The 11,043-nt window shown below is 42.8% G+C and overlaps 1 long non-coding RNA gene across 2 annotated transcripts; it reads left to right on the top strand.

Annotated features, from left to right (window-relative positions):
- Nucleotides 1-4,868: 4,868 nt before the first annotated feature.
- On the top strand, nucleotides 4,869-10,069 carry LOC112881867. 2 transcript variants are annotated; one of them, XR_003226538.1, is made up of 5 exons: nucleotides 4,869-5,284; nucleotides 5,376-5,544; nucleotides 8,180-8,263; nucleotides 9,235-9,340; nucleotides 9,415-10,069. It is a non-coding gene; the product is annotated as an uncharacterized LOC112881867 (long non-coding RNA). The 2 variants fall into 2 exon arrangements; XR_003226537.1 differs by having other exon boundaries at nucleotides 8,180-8,273.
- Nucleotides 10,070-11,043: the final 974 nt, after the last annotated feature.

Raw genomic sequence — 11,043 nt, 5'->3', positions numbered from 1 at the left:
TGTTTTTTTCCTTCTTTTGGTGGCCCTGTTTCGTGCGCCCGTTCCTCTTATCTTCGTTGCATCCCCAATCAGGTAGTGTACGTGCGGTTTTTTTTCTTCCGCTAGCGGGGTACTACTCTTGATGCTATTTGTATCATTGCATGTTTTGGTTTACGAACATCGTCTACCACTGAAAACACATCGCTGTTAAATTTTAGAAAAGTCGTTTCTATAAGCAGTCGAACCCAGAATCTGATGTGCTACTAAGGGTGCTACTGAGGCTCTTGTAATCACCAGGCAAAATGCCCTTTCGCCAGTGTTTCTCAATTTGATCTCCAGGTGCATCAGAACATTCAACTGCAGATAATATTAAGGAAAAGGTTGCTTTGAAGGCAAATAGATATATGCAATAAGCAAGTGTGAAGAGTTGATGCGAAATTAACCACGATGGAAGTCAGCACGAGACCATCTCTTTTTATAATATGCATGTTTGATGCTAACATTTTCTGATTGATTCAAATAAACTTTTAGTAGTGTTTACTGCTTGAATATTTCATAGCAGAAGATGTGATGGGCTAGAAACACTACATACATATCGACAAATTAAATTACTAGGGTGCGATTAGTAAAGTTTTACCGCGTTGCTAGCTGAGGAACCAGCAAATTAACATGATCCAAAAATCAGTACGAAGGCCCTAGTGTGTGTGCATTGATGGGACTTGCACTACTGTGTGAACATGAACATTCCGAGTTCAAACGAATGTAAAAAATGTTCTGAATGAGCACAGAAAGAACAAGCAGGTCTGTCCGAAACGCCTACAACATATGCTTGTTCCTCTGTTCGCACGCACCTCATCATACATGACTGTTCCTAGCAATCTACTGCAATGGACACACTCTTGCACTAGGGGGAAGCTCTTTCATGCCGGAGGTTAAATAAATAAATATTGCCGCCGGCCGGCCAGCTTTGTCGCTGGAGATCAGACGAGACGCCGTGTGGGTGTGCCTGTCTGGCTTCTAAAGTTCTAAAGCAGGACAAACCTCCACGCACGCAAACTCCTGCATGTACTCTTTGTGCCACCTAGACTCGCAAGGCTTTGCCACGTCGGATCTTTTAACTGTAGACCACGTAATATGCTCTTGCCTTGCCTGAGTAGATTTCAAATCTTTAAAGAATTATCTTCTGCATAGGTCACATTTTATATGAAGTAGCCCACGAGACTTAGGTTGAATCGAAGAATCAACCTGAGAATCTAATTAGTCTTGACTCTTCTTTTCTCTGTCTTCCAAATAGATTTAAAAAATAAGTCGCTCATACCACGTATCCTGCAGCTAGCCCCCGATTCTTGAATCCAAATTTCAAATTTGGAAAAAAAATCCAAAAGAACGTGGCATGCGTTGTAGAATCTGAATTGATGGTTAAAATACCGCTCAAAACAAATCTTATCCCAAACAACCCTTAGGCCGCCGTTGGTTATTTAACAACGCAGTAACATAGGGTTATCTTTTTCGCCTTCGGTCTTCACATGAGTCAGCATCCAAGTGATTTTGCGGCGTCTAGCTTGCGAGCTTACGAGCTAGGCGAGACGTAGAATCCACGTTGAGTAGTTATCGATGCCCAGCCCCCGAGCCTGGGAGCTAGCAAAGCCATCGTAGATGTGCGGAGCGAACTGGAGAGTTATTGCTGAAGCTCGATCTGAAAAAAGACATACATACATTATGTAGCATAATGTGAAGATACCAAAATTTATTTGGTATAAAAATAAATTTGTTGTGTCGAGCTCTTGTCTAGACCATGTAAATCTTCCGAATAGTCCACCCGTTATGTTTAAGCATCTAATTCTGTTTTAGCCGTTGTTCACAGTGTGCATGAGATCTTTGTTCTGTATACGCGTAGAGGCGTTTGGTGTGACACACAGTGGTGACGGAGGATGGAAAAAATTGAAGGTATGGTGAAATTAAATTGTCGAAAGATTAAGATTTCAAGTTAAAAGTAGTATGTACATTTCAAAATATAACAATCCATGCCTGAAGTTGTATGTACATTTCAAAATGTAACGATCCATCCACCAGGCATAAAACTTAGAAGTACGGAACATATATATATATATATATATATAGATGATCTAACGTATATATAATCCACCAGCAGCAGCATCAATTCACCAAAGCGAGGAAGAAAACAAATAAAAACTGAAAAGTAATTATTCGGTAATGATGTACCTCTCGTATTAGAGTTTGCCTTGCATTTTTCCATTGCGATCCATGATTGCTTCACTGGTTCAATCGCTAGCCGCCGCTGCCATGAGATGCAAGTCTGCACTCCTCTACTCCATCGCGGTCTCGGCACGCCGCACACTCGCCAGACGCGGCGCCCAACCCAACAGCGCTAGTTTCACGAAGACGAGGAGTTGCCGCCACGAGCGGAAATCGATGGGGCAGATGTAGACGGGCGGAGTTCCATCCGTTAGTCCAGTTCAGCACACATAACGATTTGTACAGCTCAGCACTGTATTTCTTCCTCCCTGCATCCTCTTCCTCCTGCTTAGAAAGTTGAATCGGAGCTCATATGGCCGCCGACGACAAAACACTGAAAGATCTGGCGGTACTTTTCAAGAAATCAAGGTATGGCTGCCATACCGGGTCCTCCGTACAGATTAAGGCATGCGCTACTCGAGTAGATTAGCGACCGTTAAGAGAAGATAGCAAATAAAAGAAATAAGAAATCAGCATTGCTATAAACAGAATGCTCATTTGCATAAAGTAGTCGGTGAGAGCGCGTGTTGCAGTGCGCATGTCCGTAGGGTGTAGCCGCTGTAAGCCCGACACAGCTCGGTGTACCAACCGCATGGACGGCGCCCTACGAACTCGATGTACCAAGCGTGTGGTCTGTCAGTCAGCAAACCATAGAAGTAGTTGATCATGGTGTAGCCCTCGAGGATAATTCCCGTTGAGAGGCGTACCCAAAATAGTAGCCGGTCCTGTGAAGAACAAATCGGAAAGGTATAATTGACTTAGTTTGATTCGTGGACAATTGTCGATGAAGCCATGGCGGTTGTTGATGAAGCCAACTAGTCAGAATTTGTCCCCGACTAATTGTCAACGGTGTGAGGCCCGTACTCGACTAGTTTCTAGTCGAGATGAGTAGTTGAAGCGGTCGTCGGCGTGTCAGCAGTGCAGCGCGAGCTGGAGTCGAGGTTGATGTAGTCGTTCGCTCAAATATCCGATCTCGAACTCGACGAATTGATCCGTCGCGTGGAGTAGATAATCTTAATGAAGAGGTTCTTCAGGCTCGTCCGATGATCTCGACGATCTGCCCCATAGTGGACTCCATCTGTCGGTATTTTTACCGCCAGTCTACCAAGGGATATCATAAGGTAGGAGATTATTTGATGAGGGGTTGCCGGATCTGAATTTTGAAGGTAAAAGTAATGACACAAGATATATAGATTTTGACAGGTTTGGACTGTCAGAGCAGCGTAATACTCTGCGTCTTGTTCGACGAATTGTATATTGCGACCTGCGTTTGGGTACTGAGTTGTCTGTTGGCTGCTCTGATCTAGGTTCCTCGCTCTTCTTAGATAGTCGGTTATAGATAGGAGTTCTAATAGAATTACATAATAGATAGAGTTATAGAAGAATGTTAGTAGGAGTCCGCTTCTTCTTTTCCTGCTGCTGGTTGCTCCCTTATACCCGGAGATCTACCTCTAGCACGTATGACCAACGACGATCAAGAAAAAAATAGCAATAGCTAAACGATGGCGTGCAATATCGCTCAAGCATAGACCACAGTTATTGGATCTAGTCCTCCGCCAAAACTAAACTAAGAAATTTTGCATATTTGGACCAATTCAATCCCGCGCAGACCTGGTTGCTCCGGCCCGCTCGCGCTGCCAGCCACGTGCTCCCGTGCAGGAAGCTCGGCGGTCACGCTGCCGTGAGCTCCCGTGCGGGGAGCTCCGATCGCTGTCACGCTGTGTGCTTGGGATGCAGGAAGCTCACTAGTCCTGCCGCCGCTCATCGCTCCTCCTGCTCCCGCCGCACTCGAGCCCGGCGCCACACGCCTCTCTCACCGCCGCTCTCGGCCTCGTATGCAGTAAGCAAGTGTGAGAATTTGATGCGAAATAACCAAGATGGAAGTCAGCTCCACGAGACCATATCTTTTTATAACATACATGTTTGATGCTAACATTTTTTAATTGATTCAAATAAAACTTTTAGTAGTTTCACCGCTTAATATTTCACAGCAGAAGATGTGATGGCCAAGAAAGACTACGTATCGACAAATTACTAGGATAAATATCTGTTCTCGGTGCTTGCACCGTCCATTACCGGCTAGTCCGGCATTTGTGGTAAAGTTTCAGGTGGGGATAAATCATCCCCCCGTTGATCCTTAAAAAAGAATTACTGGGATGCAATTAGTAAAGTTTCACCGCATTAATTGCTAGTGTGTGCATCGATGGTACAGTACTACTGTGTGAACATGTACATTCCGAGTTTTTCTCTTTTTTTTTGTAAGAGTACATTCCGAGTTCATTCGAATATAGACAATATTCTGAACGAGCACAGCCCAGAGAGCGGAATATTTTTTTATTATCTTGAATAATTATTTCCGGTTCATAATAAAATTGAGAAATTTTACAATGATTGAAAAAAAGACAGCCATCCGTCTGACAGAATCGTACGGTGATCAAGGTAGGAAGTAAGTAGAAGTACCTACACTAAAGTACCTGGTGGTAAAAAATGTGGGACCAAGTACCGAAAAAAGTGGAGCCGACTAAGAATTTAATTTAAATTTCAATCATTAAAAAAGGGTATAAGGGTAATTGCACGTTGCTGTTTTCTTTAGCCGTGACTCTTCCGTTTACTCTGTCTCCGTTCATCCCCGACCGCCCCGCTTGTCCGTCTCCTTCATTTTTATCTTGCTCATGCCTGGTCTGCGCGACCATGGCGTTCCACGAGTAGCCCCGCGCTGCCCGGTCGGCGCTCTACTCCCTTGAGCCCGTCAGGGCCCTCACCTACTCCACCATCCCCAACGCGCCGCCTCTCCTCCCATGGCGCGACTCACTCCATGTCCGCTTTAGCCCAGCGGAGGCCCCCGACCTCGGCTGCCTACCAGCGGCCTGCCGGGACGCGCTGCAAGAGTACTAGCACTCGCTGACGGAGTTCTGGTTGGGGATTGGAATCCCTCCGTCGCGGTCTGCTCTTGGGGTGGTCGCCGGCGTGGAGGCTGTAGGCGTGAATAGAGTGCGTTCCTGCGTTCGCGGATGAAGCAGGCGATAGTCTTGCTGCCCTGCAGAATACGGTAGGGTCTGATTCTGATTTTCCCCAATCCAGTTATACCTATCTCTAGTGTATCTTCCTACTGAACATTGGCACCGGCGTGGAGGCTGCAGCCGTGGAGGGAGGGGTGTTGGAGTTCGGAACTGTGATAGGGGCTAGTTCAAGCTGTAGCTGCCGACCGCGCATTCTACTTTCGCGGATGAAGCGGGCGATGGTGTTGCTGCCCTGCAGACCATGAGGAGACGTGGTGCCGTTCATCCTGCTAATTTTGGTGGTGTGAAGGTACGGTCTTATTCCGAGTTCCCCCAATCCAGCTATACCTGACTCTGGTTGAAGCTTGGAATAAGCATTATCAGCAAAAGAATGCTAAGTTTCATTTGGTTTGCTTGGTTCTGTATTTCGATATACTGAGGTAGTGAGCATTTATTTTCTTGCAGCTTGGATAGTTTGCTCGAGTGCATGCTGAAATAGGTAGCTTAATCAATCGTTGATACTGTTAGTACTTTGATGCTGAAATGCCATGCACTGCTTGAACACTAGATTTAACAAGTTGAAATCTAGTGTTATAAATCGTAACAATTTAACAAGTTATAATTGTTGAAATCTAGTAGGATCCATTACATATTGAAATCCATCACTATGGTAACAATTCAACATGTTACAAATGTTGAGAAATGATTATGGTTTCGTGTAGGGGCTCTTTTGATGTGGCCCTGGTTTGGGTTTCCTGCATTGCTTCTTCTCAACACGATCAGTGATTGCCTCGGTGCTAAATTGTTTTACGGCAGAATTAGTATCTTTTGCTAGTTTCCTTGGGCGTCCACGTTTCCACTTTGTGCTGCCCATTTTCTTGGATTGGTTGTCCTCTTCTGGATTGGTGATTTCTATGCAATCATCATTGTTCATTGCATCACCTTCATCTGCCTCTGGATAATTAGCCTTGTACTCTTCCTTCTACAGGAGAGTATGGAAAATGTTAGATATGTTCAGCTCGAGTGAAAGGTAGCAGGGAAAAACAAAAATGAATGAACGGATAGCATCATTAACCGTTATCGGTTTCTTGTATGATTCCAGTCTACGTAGGTTGCATTCTTAGAGAAGAAGCCTAGTACATATTTTCCAGCTGAAAACTTCAATTTGTGCCTAAAGTGGACAGCAATGTATATGTTAGCGTACGTTTTTATGCAAAATAGTTAGAAGCATGTAAATTTTATAAATTCTTCCATCTACCTGTGTGAAAGGCTCTGTAATCTTTTCCCCATCCCATGTCAGCATGTACTTCATAACGAATACACTACAAGAATAGCTGCAAATAATATTATATGTATCATCACATATATCATGATAATGAGTGTAGCAAGTTAGAACGTAGAGCGTACTTGGTTAGTTGTTGTGGTATGTTAGTATAGGGCCATTTTTTCCATTCAGTAAGGTTGATGGGATTAGTAATTTGCATAATGCTACCCTCAATGGATGCGGCGATGCATGCTTGTATGGACGCCACCTGATTAATAAACAAACTTATATTAGTAATGTAAAGCTTCCGATATCATACTATGAGGAAATGATAGGACACTTACAAGGGTAGTTTCCTTGGCCTCATCACGGAATATGGGATTCGTTGCTAAAGAGTTCAGGATCTGAACCTCTTTCTTTATGAAATTTAGAACTACTAGAACCCAGTGGGTATTGCATACATTCAATGGGATAAATACCTATCGAAAATTATATTTATTAATTGCACTGGGGTTGTCCTGGTTAATTGAGTAAAGATATTAGGGAAAGCATATGTACCATCTGTCGTCCTAGACACTTCTTAGCAATATCATGTACCTAGGGGAGCTGGCATCCTTGAGGAATACTCTTTACTGTCAGCTTCATGACATCGAAAGTTGTAAGGACTGACGTCGTATCAATTTCCACATTACTGATGTACACATACGCGTTAATAACCTGCAATACAAAAATATAAGGAATAATTTGCAGTGGGACATGGTGGGAATGAAAGCGACTTACTTGGTCATATGTGAAACCTTTTGTGACATTTGGCCGTAGCAAACGAACTGTGACACCAAATTGACCAACTTGAACAATTTCAGCATCTTCATAACTGCTTCTGAGGAAATACGCAACTGATATATCCTCATCTGTCAGCACGTAATATGTATCAAAAATAGGCCTTCGTGGCATCATGTGTTGTTTGGGGGTTGCTTCATTGTGCAAATTATTTCTTTTACTGGGTGTTCCAATCGGTTGATTATGCCTTAGTAATGCTTCATCTCGTTAAGCTGTCATCCCAGAGTTTTTTTCACCAAATGTGGATGGTTCCTAATTTTAATAGATTGAAGAAGATATAAAGTTTGTTCATAAACAACATTGTGTTGGGATATATTGATTTTACCTGGTAATTTGCAGCCTTTGGCGCTACTGGTGTTGTGATGTTCTGAACATCATTTATAAAGTCCTGAACCATTGAAAAAAAAGGATAGTCAGTATATAGTAAGATGTAGGTGAATCCTAATAATCAATATCCCATACCTTGAATTCACTTGTGAGAGTGGAAAGGTCACCCTCCTTTGACTTGGACAACCTTGTTTGAATAGCACGCTCCATCTTTATTTCTGCTAGCTGCTCATTTAGGTACATGATCTTTGAGTCAAATTTGTGCTCTATCTCCATTAGTCTGCGGCCTATTTTTTGCTCAAGATCAAGATGATTCTTGTTCATATTTTGAAGTAGCATGTCCAACTGTGACAAGTACAAGTCATTAAGTATGCCCAGGAATTACTTTGATATTTTGAGAAGGGTGAGATATGAATTTGACGTCGGTGTTCTTACTTGATGGTTACTGAAAATGTGACCTCCTGAGATGTCACCATGCTTTACATTTCCCTGCCTTTGTTTGTCTTTGTTGCAGGCTGCCGGTTTTGGTGGAGTAGCGAGGTTGATGTGTGGTGTGGACTGAACTGAAAGTGTCATGACAACCTTCCAAAGAACAAAGGTGACATGGTGTAAGTCTGCTATATCAATTGATAATGTCAACCGTTATATATTGATAGGTACCATTCCTCCATCTAGGTAGTCGTGTTTGAAAGCTTCAAATCTTAGTCTTGCATTTTCTTCATTCCATCGTGACATCAATGGAGGGGGTATAGGAGAATAGGAAACACCATAGTGGCCTTCACATTGGACGTGCTCCCAAAACCAAAACTGCATGAAAACATTAGATGATGTACTTAGTTGTTCACCTCAATAGTAATTAGTTGTGTGCAAAATAGTTATTAGTGCATGATCACATACCTGCAGCAATGCTAAGTTTCCCTGAAGATTAACTTGTTGCTTTATTTGAAATAAGTGGATGCATTCCAACAAGTTAGTCAATGTGAACTGTCCCCAATTTATCTTTGGTAGGTCTTCAAACTTTGTGAACAAGGGACAAATATTTGGAATCTATATGGTCTTTTGTTGTGGGTGCTAGAATAGTACCAATCGCGAACAAACAAACTGCCTTTTGAAGTCATCATAAGGGACAGCTGAGGTAGTAATGCTGTAATGTTGTGCTCAAGGGCACTTAACATAATTCTGTTGTTAGTCTGGTACGAATCAAATAAGGTCTTTTTTACCGGCTACTGTGTACGGCTATTTGCATCGTACCCTTGTATTGGAATACCCATGATAAGGTTCACGTTCGAAACAGTCATAGGAATTTGCTTACCACAGATGCAAAAGTTTGAGTCTTCATGTCATAGCGCTTTGCAACCTTGACTAGCATCAATCGTCGCAGGTATATTGCCTTCGTGTGTACGAGTCCACCAAGACCAATTTCTTGTACTGCAACCTTGTGTTCTGCTGATAGTTTCTTTATTGTGTTTGCAAATCTGAGTGGCGAGCGTACTAGCTTCATGTGTGCATGCTTCTCGATGTCGTCCTCTTCATTTTGGCTTGATGCCTTACTTGGGGTACTCATCTCAGGCATGTCTGCACAAAGAAAACAACAGTTGTTACCCTACAGTGGCTGCAGAAGGGGGCTATCGCATAGTTGATGGGTGTGGAACACACTCATGATCTTTACTCTCAGGTGATGCGGATTCCCACAATTGTTATCCATGTGTTTGATCAGGGAGTTTTGTAATTCTAATTTTTTACATGTAGGATCTTGTCGCGGCAGAGGTTTATGCACTCTGAGATTGGTGACATCATGGTTGTATTCAGGCTACTTGATTCCGGCTAACAGAGGTACGCGATGGGGATGGAAGAGTGTTGAAGTACCTGGCACCATTTGATTCGTAGGTCGCTGGCTTCTGGAACTGCCGGCGCGATGCTCCCCACCGCGATGGTTGCCCTCCGCCGCTCAGGAGCCTCGCAACATGTAACTGCGGCGATGCGCAGTGTTGTTTGTTTTGACTGGATTTTATACTAGGCAAGGAAAATAGGAGATGGTTTGTCACGATCTCGAGTTGAATGGAGGAGCATATAGCCCACTAATGGGCCTTCAGGACCCCTGGAAGCCTTCTCTTTGTAGAGCCCGATGAGCCATCCAGCCCTTTCAGCACGGTCGCGAAGCACAGCAGAAGCGAGGCCACTAATGGGCCGACAGAACCACTGGCATGCTTGGCGTTGTATTGGGCCCGATGGGCCTAGCACATTCGATATGGTTGTATACTGTTTTGCTTGACTATTTTTAATATTTTATGTGTTTGGCTTAGTCCTTTTTTATCTTATTTTTTTGCTAATTGTTTATCTTTGTGTGTATGTTTTTGAATATATTGCAATATGTATATTTGTCCAAGATTGATTGGAGTCACTAGATACGTGAATAAAAAATTTGTGTGTAACATTTACGAAGTTCACAAACATAGAGAGGTGTGAGAGGTGATGATAGGTCGTTAATGCAGTTACCATCACCGGAGTGAAGTTAATTTTGCATGCCATGTTCCTGCAATACATTACGGAATATCGATATTGTTATGCGGATAGGCATCAGTATCGATATTATTAGTGTGAAACTATTGTATGATGGTTTGGGCTCACTCATAGGGGCAAACACACTTGATATAGTATTTGTGAAATAAAAGAACTGTATTTGAGTACAATAATGGCATGTGGCATTTTAAATCACATGAAACTATAGTACTAAAACTGTAATTGACAAAAAAATGCTATATAGATGGAATACATTAATAAAAGCTATAGTTACAAGTCATGAAAATGTGTAATTAAAAGGCAAAAAAATATGATAAGACACAAGCTCGAACCCATGACCTCCGAGCATATGGAAGCGTTGAGAACCATTGAGCTACACCTGTGTAAGTGGTTAGTTGTCGCTTTCAACTCTTCTTTACTGATTCCTTTGAAACCCGAATAGAAGAAGGGCCGGAGTGGCCGTGCCCCTTCCTCATTTCCTCTAGCAATCACGGCACAATCGAGACAACCAATGGGCCGACAGAACCCCTGGACACCATGGTGGCCAGCTGGCAACGCTTCGCACTGTATTAGGTCCGATGGTCCTTGTGGCCCTTTAGGTCCGGTTGCTATATTTTGTTTTTAATAGTTCATATTTCATGTGTTTGGCTAAGTCCTTGTTGCTCTATTTTGTTTGCTTATTGTTTATTGAGGTAATTATTATCTTTGAATATATTGCAATAGGTCTGTTTGTTAAAGATTTATAGAACTCGCATGATCAACGGGATCGAAGGATTGTGTGTAACATTTAAAGAGTTCACAAATATAGAGAGGTGTGTGAGGTGACGGTTACCTTCACCGGAATGAAGTTAATTTTGC

This window comes from Panicum hallii, chromosome 2 (assembly GCF_002211085.1).
Source record: "Panicum hallii strain FIL2 chromosome 2, PHallii_v3.1, whole genome shotgun sequence".
Classification (NCBI taxonomy): Eukaryota; Viridiplantae; Streptophyta; class Magnoliopsida; order Poales; family Poaceae; genus Panicum; species Panicum hallii.
This window is presented reverse-complemented; position numbering and strand designations above follow the sequence as displayed.